This window comes from Dendrobates tinctorius, unplaced genomic scaffold, assembly GCF_039654945.1.
Source record: "Dendrobates tinctorius isolate UK_male_01 unplaced genomic scaffold, ASM3965494v1 ptg000026l, whole genome shotgun sequence".
NCBI classification, from domain to species: Eukaryota; Metazoa; Chordata; class Amphibia; order Anura; family Dendrobatidae; genus Dendrobates; species Dendrobates tinctorius.
The window spans coordinates 8077723-8087821 of NW_027361694.1; the positions used below are offsets into that span (position 1 = coordinate 8077723).

Sequence of the window (10099 nt, forward strand, 5' to 3'; positions counted from 1 at the left end):
TACCATGATAATCCAAGACAGGGCTAACTAATCCTTAATGGAGTAATCACAATGCATAAATGCTCAGATAGTAGCGACTTAAGTTCTCGATGTTTCTCTGATTAATTACAAATACTTATAAACAAAATTGCATAAGCTTACTTGATTGTGTAAATATGTATCTAATTGTTGTAACAAAGGAACAACCTAACTGTGTGTGCGGCAAAGAAAATTTCTCCTTAATATGAATATATCCAATGCCTAGTGCAGAGAACTACAGGTTAATCATGTGTCCTGCTTAATATGCCAGCTATACTGATTCAATTTGAAATAAGCTATTCCTGCATGATGTAACAATGCAATCCTGTTTGCAATTATACCACAACTTACATGTATAAAACTTCTGCGGCTCTCTCATACACGTGTCTGGTTACCCCGACAGCGCCGTTTCGCCATACTGGCTTCCTCAATAGGGGGCGTATACTCTCAACATATATAAACCGAGGCATTCTTGCCTCCACCCACAACACTGCAGATCCCTGCCGCTCTCTTGCCACAGGTCAGTACAGCAGCACCCCCTGGCGCCTTGCTTACCCTCTGTTCCTTTTTTCTTATTATCTCTCCTTTTTTTTTTTTTTTCCCCCACAGCCCTTACTTTGGGACTCTGAAAAATTGTCCTCTTTCCATATACCTTGACACTCCTATTGAGGTTAGTATCTCATGTTTGCTATACTTTCCTGAGCCAGCCGCTCTCTCCACCACCCAGCTTCGTTTTCCATTTATCCAAGCACATTATGATTAGTACTGTATATTTGTTTGCCGATAGTCTGCAATATCTCCTATGACCATCTTCTTGTCTTACACTGCATTCCTGTTATTGCGCAGATCCATGTGTAGTCCTATGTGTGCATATATAGATGTTTATATATTTTGTATCTATAGGGTTTTTCAGCATACACCCTTTTTAAATTTTATTAATTTTGTATATATTTATGTCCACTATGTCTCTAGCCTTTTGTACATTATCTTGATCACTTTGTTTAGTGTGGTAAATAATTTTTCTTTGCATTTTTATCTTGCAGTATGGTTTGAGAAAGACCTAGGTATAGGTCGAAACGTAACCGTGTAATACTCATGTTTGGAATCTGATCTCTGTTTGCGGTGTTTTTTCACTTTTCTTGATTTATTGAAAAAAATTAATAAAAATCATAATAATTCCTTTAATGACTCGGATGCAAGTGACATTCAATTTTGAGTGCGACTGTCTACCCATTGACTTTTACCTGTGGTATATCCACGTTCAGTCAGCACCTCCTCCTACAGCACGAGTGCGCGTCTTTATTTTTTCTATTAGGCAGGCTACAAGGCATGGATGGTCTCCCTTTTGCACCACAGCTTTGGCCACGCCAGACGGTTTTTGTTGTGTGGTCGTTAATGCCAACTATTTACACTCATTTCCTGGTCACTACGAGCCCAGTGACCCAATCGTCCATCAAAACAAAATAAGATTGCTCAAAAGTTCTTACAGGGTCTCTGTAGGCACATATGCTTGAAAAGTTACATATTTACATTTCATATTTACATATACTGTTTGCATTTTAATACCTATACCGAGCTGGGATCTACATAGCATGGGTACCTCTAATGGCCTATTTAGGTTTAGTGGGCCTGTTGCTGATGTGGGTAACCTAGGCAGCTGTCTGCAAACTCTTAGACTCACTGTGGGCACGGCAGATTCACCACTGGCAGGGTGAGGATTCTCTTGCTCCACTGCTGGTGTGGCATCCGCTGCCTGAACTTGCTGATTTTCAGGATGGTCTTGAGTCTCTGCTACTTCAGCTGCAGTAGGTTGGGGAAAGATTAGGACAGGAACTACGATGGCTTGGTTCACTCTTGTCCAATTTTCAGGGAACTCACCGAGTACAGTGCTGACCTTTTCTTCTTGTTTTATGGGCTGAAGGTTGTTTTGCTCTCCCATCCTTTCCCTTAGTTGATCAGGGCACAGCGTCAGATGATCCCTTGACACTGCTGATGAGGTTTCTCCTCCATCCTTACTTATGAGGCATACCTTGGTATTATCAAAACTTGAAGGTAGGACGGTGTAGGGTTCAGACTCCCATTGGTCATCTAATTTGTGCCACCTCCTCTTTCTCTTTAGGAGCTGTTCTCCTGGAGACAAGGTAACTGCAGATGGGTGCTGATTGTAGTTCTTTTCCTGCTTCTGCTTGAGCTAGAATCTTCTTTACGCACTCTTGCACTTTGTGGTACTGCTGCTGCCACTCTGTATCCCAGTTTGCATCTGAGGATGTTACCTCAGGTGTCAGGACTCCCATATCCAAGTCAATGGATAACTTGCCAGGCCTTGCTCTCATCAAGTAGGCTGGAGTAAAGTTGGTGGAGTTTACAGGAATGTGATTGTAGAGATCTACCAGATCTGGCAACTTCTCTGGCCACAGATTTCTCTCTTCCAAGGGCAAGGTCTTCAAGAGGTCAATTACCACTTGGTTTATTTTCTCAAACATGCCATTGGTCTGTGGATGGAATGGTGTTGTCCTGATTTTCTTGCAGCCATACAAATTACAGAACTCCTGGAACACTTCTGCTTCAAAGGCTGGGCCTTGGTCTGCAAGCACTCATTCAGGGTAACCGTGTGGTCGACAAAAGTGTTGTTGGAATGCTTTGGCCGCTGTCTTTGCTGTTTGATCCTTGACAAGCACGACTACGAGGAACATTGAGTAGTGGCCAATGATGGTGAGAGCGTAGACATAGCCTGAATGGCTTGAAACCAGCTTCACATGGTCTAGGGCTACCAACTCAAGTGGCTGTTTGGTGATTATTGGCTGTAATGGGGCTCGCTGGCTGTTACAGTCCTTCCTTCACAGGTTGCATGGTCCACACTCTCGGCACCAATTTTCAATGGCCTTCCTCATAACAGCCCAGTAAAATTTCTCTCATAGAGTCTCCAACTTCTTCCATCCGAAGTGTCCTACTCCATCATGGTACGCTTCCAAGACCATTGATTCATCCCACTTTGGGACTACCACCTGCCAGACCAGCTCGTGAGTGCGGACGTTGACACTCCACCGACACAGCTTTCCCTCGTAGATGAACAGCCTGCCCCTCTCCTTCCACAACTGTTGGGTTTCTTCAGGAGCATCTGGACCCGGGCATGAGTCAGCTTGTGTCAGTAGCTCCTTTACCAGGCAGACAGCTGGGTCACTATCCTGCGTTTCCACCCACTCATGGTGAGACAATGGGTTTAGCATGGCCTCTTTCACGATGTAGCACTTGTTTTTCACTCCTTGGGAGCATTGGGCCGCAATTGGCCAGTGAAAGGCAGGTAACTCGATTTCTTTGAGTGCCTCAGGATCTTCTCCCCCATCTGGCAGATTGGGCATTCTGGACAGTGCATTAGCATTGGCATTCTTTTTCCCCACTCGGTATTTGATGGTAAACTCATAGTTGGACAGCCGGGCCATCCATCGCTGCTCCAGCGCACCTAGCTTTGAGGTTTCCAAGTGAGTCAGCGGGTTGTTATCTGTGAAGATGGTAAACTTGGCTGCAGCTTGGTAATGTTTGAATCGTTCAGTCACAGCCCAGACTATGGTGAGGAACTCCAGTTTAAAGGAACTGTAGTTGTCAGGGTTCCTTTCAGTGGGATGAAGCTTCCTGCTGGCATAGGAGATCACTCTTTCTTTGCCATTCTGTACCTGTGACAGTACTGCTCCCAGTCCCATATTGCTTGGCATCAGTATAAAGGACAAATGGTTGGTCATAGTCTGGGTAGGCCAGAACTTCATCTCCCATGAGAGCCAACTTCAATCGAGTGAAGGACCTCTCCAGTTCATCATTCCAGTCAAAGGTAGGACTCTTCTTCTTGGCCTTCTTGGACTGGCCCAAGAGAAGGTTTTGCAGAGGTGCTGCTATCTCAGTGAACCCCTTGATGAACCTTTGGTAGTAGCCTACCAACCCAAGGAATTGATGTATCTCATGGATGTTGCTGGGCTTCTGCCAGTCCTGGATGACAGTGACTTTGTCAGGGTCTGGTGCCACACATTCTGCTCTCACTACATGGCCTAGGTACTGCACCTTGGGCTTCAGGAGATGGCATTTGGACAGCTTCACTTTCAGGCCAAAGTTGGACAGGGCTTCGAACACCTCAGCCAGGTGATCCAAATGGTCTTCGTAAGTCTTGGAGAAGACAATGACGTCATCAAGGTACAACAGAACCTTCTCAAAGTTCTTGTGTCCAAGACAGCACTCCATTAGCCGTTGAAACGTCCATGGGGCTGTGCTGAGCCCGAACTGCATGTACTTAAACTCACAGAGATCCATTGGTGTAGTAAACGCTGTTTTCTCTTTGTCTATCTCTGCCACGGGTACCTGCCAATACCCACTAGTGAGGTAGAAAAATAGTTAGCAGTTTTAAGTGCAGCTAATGACTCTTCAATTCTGGGTAATGGGTAGGCATTCTTATGTGTAATGCAGAAAGCAGCTCCTCTGCAGTTAGGTTCAGAGCTCCCTCTGCTGGCCTGGAGTAGGAACTGTGTTGTGTGCTGGAACTACCTAATAAAGAGATCCTTTCACTGCTTCCAGGCATGGCATCACTCTCCCTAGGAGGGAGGTAAGGTCACTGTGGCAACCGTACTCCTGGGGGCGCCATATAATCTTATATGGGATTTTGTTACACATGCTCTGAGGCTGAAATTTATTAAAATCTTCGGTGGGGGTATTGTTACCTATGCTCTGTGGGTGAAATTTGAATAAGCTTCTTTGGGGATACTGTACTCCATGGTCTGGGGGTTAATCAGGACTGGCAGTAGCAAATCTCAGTATCTGTAGGGCCACTGTTAAAATTTTTATGTTATTCATTTACTTCCTATTCTATCATGATTGCTATGGTGAAATAACCCCTTTAATTAATTTTCCTGTACACATTTGTTTGCATAGTAATTTGCCTTCTCTTACCCCCCTTTTGCTTCCTTGTGCAGCTCACTAGCCCTTACTAGAACCATTTTATAGCCATTTTACAGCTCTGAAGTATTGCTCCCCATTGACTTTTATAGGGTCCAGGGTCCAGTTCGTGACCCGAACTGGACTTTTTAAAAAAGTACGTCCAAACCAGCTGAACATGGACATCCATGGGTTCACTCATCTCTAATGGCGACTTGATGGATGAATGATCTGTATGAAAATCGATCTTGTGCAAGCCTTGATATGTCCACCATATGTCCTAGATAAGTACCCTACACTTTGTAAATCAGATTCAGCCCTGATGCTAACAGCAGTGCCTTTCAAAAGCACATTTAGTCCCTGATAAAGACTGGTTGTGGTCACTATGGGCCATATTACAGAATTATTCTGTCCTAGAAGCATTGTTTCTACAACAGAAAAGCTCTAGAATATGTCATGTGATGAAGCATGTGATTTACATAAGATACAGCAGTCTTTGGCTATTTAATTATGGCTTCGAATAATTGATGTGACATACAGAGCCAAACTGTAGTATATTTTCTTTGAGACTATGAATCTATTACTTTATTTCAGAAAATAAATGTATCACTTTGAAGATTGATATTAGAATTATCCAGTGATTCATTCCTAATCCAAAATTGAAATTAATAACGTAAAAAACAATGCAAAATAAATGTACTGTACTTAGTTTAATTACTTGACTTAATATATGAAGGAAACATGAAACAGGTGTTCCCTGGAACAGGAAAATATAACATAAATGGAGAAAACAAAGCCTTTTTGAAGGTCTAATCATTAATTAGGCTAAATGATTTACATAAATGAATAAAACTGCTCATCCTCATACATCCACTCGTTGTGTATTCATTCCTTATTTAGCTGAATCATGTACATTACACGTGATGTGTTTGAAGTTGGTAGTTTTCAGTAAAATTTGCTTTGAGGTTTTTTTTTAACAATCTAAATGGAAAGAGTAATGCAACTCAGAGGTCTGAAAACCTAATGCTGATTACAGCTTCAGCATAATTTTGTTAAGATCAAACACAAAATGGTCAAAAGGTGGAGAAAGACAAGTATTTTACTGACCTTTCATATAAAGGACATAGTGATTACAGTGAAAGAGCATGTTCATTAGTATATATGTATCTCAATCAATGCTTCATTCATTAGAGAAGAAAATAACCATCATACTACTCTCATCAAATTAGTATCACATTTTCTACTTTAAAGTATTACCATACAAAGGCTGCTGCAGCTGCATCAACTGTTACATCTATTAGAAAATTTAAAGAGGACCAGTCATCATCATTTTGGATTGTAAAGACATGGCAATAACGGCATATTACTGAAAATTAAATTGAAACTTTTAGGCTGTGTGCCCACGTTGCATTTTGTATGTGTTTTCGCCATGTTTTTGCCGCAGCGGAAAAGCTTAAACGCTAATAAAATGCACCCCCATGCAGTCCTATGGGATTCCGCAGTTACTCTGCCCATGCTGCGGATTTTACCAGTGTGGAATCACATAGCGTTAAAATCTGCAGCATGTTCATTATTTCTGCGGAATCGCAGTGATTCCGCCACCATAGGATTACATTGAAACGCTCGCCGTGCGTAAAGTGAGCGCTTCGTGTGCGGATGGTACCCAGGGTCTGGAGGAGAGGAGACTCTCCTCCAGGCCCTGGGTACCATATTCCTGTAAAAAATAGAATTAAAATAAAAAATTGGGATATACTTACCTTCTGTTGGCCCCCGGAATCCTTCCACTTCTCAGCCACGCTGCCAGCATCTTCCATTCCCAGGGATGCATTGCGCGAATAACTTCTGATGACGTAGCGGTCTTGCGTGATGCTACGTCATCAGAGGTCATTGTTGCAAGGCATCCCTGGGAACGGAAGTTGCTGCCAGCGCCAATGAGGGGCGGGATGACTCCGGGGGCGATGAAGGGTAAATATATCTCTATTTTTTATTTTTTTTTTTATATTATAACATTATATCTTTTACTCTTGATGCTGCATAGGCAGCATCAATAGTAAAAAGTTGGTCACACTTGTCAAGCACTATGCTTGACAAGTGTGACCAACCTGTCAATCACTTTTCCTAGCGATGCTTCAAATCACTTGGAAAAGTGGAAGCATTCTGCAAGCTAAAAACACTTGCAAAAGGCTTGAATTTTGTGGGAAAACGCATGTGAATTCCGCATGCATTTTAGCGGCAGCAGGGAGTTGCGGAAATGCTGTGGACATTTCCGCAGCATTTCTGCAACGTGGGAACTTAGCCTTATTGAAGAACTCTGTATTTTCATTATTCAGTAATCACTCATTGACATTATATGCAGGGCCGGCGTTATGGGCAGGCAGACCAGGCAGCTGCCTAGGGCCCCCGCTCCTCCAGGGGCCCCCAGCCAGCGGCACATCACACAGCCACTATGGGGCCCCTGTCAGGCAGGGGGGCCCGCCTGCCCCCAGCGCCGACTCCCGCCACCGCCACATTGAAGGAGGCAGTGATGGAGGAGAGAGCGTCAGCTGACGCTCCCTCTCCCATCATTCCCCGCTCTGCCTCTGACACAGCGGGAGCGCGATGACGTCATCGCGCTCTCACTGTGTGCCAGACAGAGCAGGAGGAGACAGGAGCAGCCAGCAGTGCAGGCACAAGGAGAAGGTAAGGAGTGTTTTTTTTTTTTTTTTTAAATCAGTGTGAGTACTGGACTGTGGGGTCATGCTGGGCGGGGGCTATATACCATGCTGGGCTGTGCTATACCATGCTGGGGGGGCTACATACCATGCTGGGCTTTATTATACCATTCTGGGGGGGCATATACCATGCTGGGCTGTATTATACCATGCTGGGGGGCTATATACCATGCTCGGCTGTATCATACCATTTTGGGGGGCCTGTATTATACCATGCTGGGGGGCTATATACCATGCTGGGCTGTATTACACCATTCTAGGGGGGCTATATACCATGCTGGGGGGGCTACATACCATGCTGGGCTGTATTACACCATTCTGGGGGGACTATATACCATGTTGGGCTGTATTATACCATGCTCGCCTGTATCATACCATGCTGGGGGGGCTATATACAATGCTGGGCTGTATAATACTGTGCTGGGCTGTGTTATACCATTTTGGGGGGCTATATACCATGCTGGGCTGTATTATACCATGCTGGGGGGGCTATATACCATGCTGGGCTGTATTGTACCATACTGGGCTGTATTATTAAATTCTGGGGGGCTATATACCATGCTGGGGGGGCTATATACCATGCTGGGCTGTATTATACCATGCTGGGGGGCTATATACCATGATGGGCTGTATTATACCATTCAGGGGGCTATATACCATGCTGGGCTGTATTAGACCATGATGGAATGTATTATACCATTCTGGGGGGGCTATATACCATGCTGGTCTGTTATACCATGCTGGTCTGTATTATACCATGCTGGGCTGTATTATACCATTCTGGGCTGTATTATACAGCCCACCATGGTACACAGCCCAGCATGGTATACAGCCTGTATACCATGGTGGGCTGTATTATACCATGGGGGGCTGTATACCATGCTATGCTGTATACCATGGTAGGCTGTATACCATGTGGTGCTGGGCTATATACCATGTGGTGCTGGGCTATATACTATCGGACTGTGTTATATACCATGGGGGGTACATTTTACATCATATTCTATAGGGGGAGGCTGTGTTATATAATATGGGGGGCTACATTATATTCTATGGGGAGGTGGGCTGTATTATATTCTATTTGGGGCTACATTATATTCTATGGGGGAGCTGTATTATATTTATTATATTCGATGGGGGGCTGCATTATACTATGAGGAGGGCTACATTGTATTCTATGGAGGGGCTACTTTATACTATATAAGGGGCTGCATTATTTCCTATGAGGGGTTTGCCATATATTCTATGGAAGGGCTGCATTATACTATATGGAGGACTATGGGGCACATTATATTATATGGAGGACTATGGGGTGTAAACTGTAGATGTGCTGCTGATAACATGATACTGTATGGTGATCTGTTAGGGTGTGTGCACACGTTGCGGATTAGTCTGCAGCTTTTTCTGCAGAGAATCCATATCTCTTGGCAGAAACCACAAGGTAAAACACATGCATTTTTCCTGCGGATTCCTAGCATGTGTACAGCGGATTTCATGCAGGTTCTAGTGCGGTTTGGCAGTGTGGTTGAGAGGGAGAGATTGATTTGTATGCCCCGGAACGTACACTGCAGCTGCGGTTCCGCAAAAAAAGAAGTAACATGCTGCGGAAAATAAACCGCAACAAATCTGTGCAGAATTTTCCACAGTATGTGCACGGCGGATTTGGCTTTCCATAGGTTTACATGGTACTGTAAACCGCATGGAAACTGCTGCGAATCCGCAGGACCAAATCCACTGCGGATCCGCAGCAAAACCCGCAACGTGTGCACACACCCTTAGTGATCCATTAGTGATTGTTCTGTTCCTATCATTCTTTCTCAGACGGTGGAAAGAGGCCGGGAAACAAGTGTTGAACAATTTTGTTGATCACACTCATTTAGCGGCCTGAACTCAGCGCATGTAACTACAATCAAAATGCTTCTGTGATGTGCAATACGTTAGCATTTGGGGCCCCATTTTAAACTTTGCCTAGGGCCCCACTTTGCCTAAAACCGGCCCTGATTATATGCCTCACATTTCATCTTTTTCTACCTGTCTAAGCATTATCTGCCCCCCAACAACCTCCGATCCTTGGCTGGCAGGTCACTGCTTTTCCAGGAACTTGCCCCCTCTGGCTGAAATGTCGTCATTGCTGGTGGTAGTGCATGTGCTGATTGAGTTCTCTGCTTACTGATGTCAGAGAGAAGTGACTGTGCATGCTCCACCCCTGGCAATGTTTGTGCTTGCATGAGATGTCAGCCAGAGGAGGCAATTACTGAAAAAGCAGTGACCTGCCAGTCAAAGGCTGGAGGCAGGAGGATGCAGCTAATACTCAGACAGGCACATTTGGAAGATATTAGTATAACTGGAAGCAAAGGTATACTGTCAATGGTGACAGTATAAGCAACTGCTATGGGTCCATGAGTGTGTTTCATCCCCATCATTCTTCTTCGGCAATTGATGTGTCAGAGAAGCAG

General features: G+C 44.4%; 1 long non-coding RNA gene across 1 annotated transcript; it reads left to right on the forward strand.

Moving 5' to 3' along the window:
• Positions 1-467: 467 nt before the first annotated feature.
• On the forward strand, positions 468-1162 carry LOC141084642 (uncharacterized). The gene is made up of 3 exons (XR_012231068.1): positions 468-538; positions 628-688; positions 1062-1162. It is a non-coding gene; the product is annotated as an uncharacterized lncRNA (long non-coding RNA).
• Positions 1163-10099: the final 8937 nt, after the last annotated feature.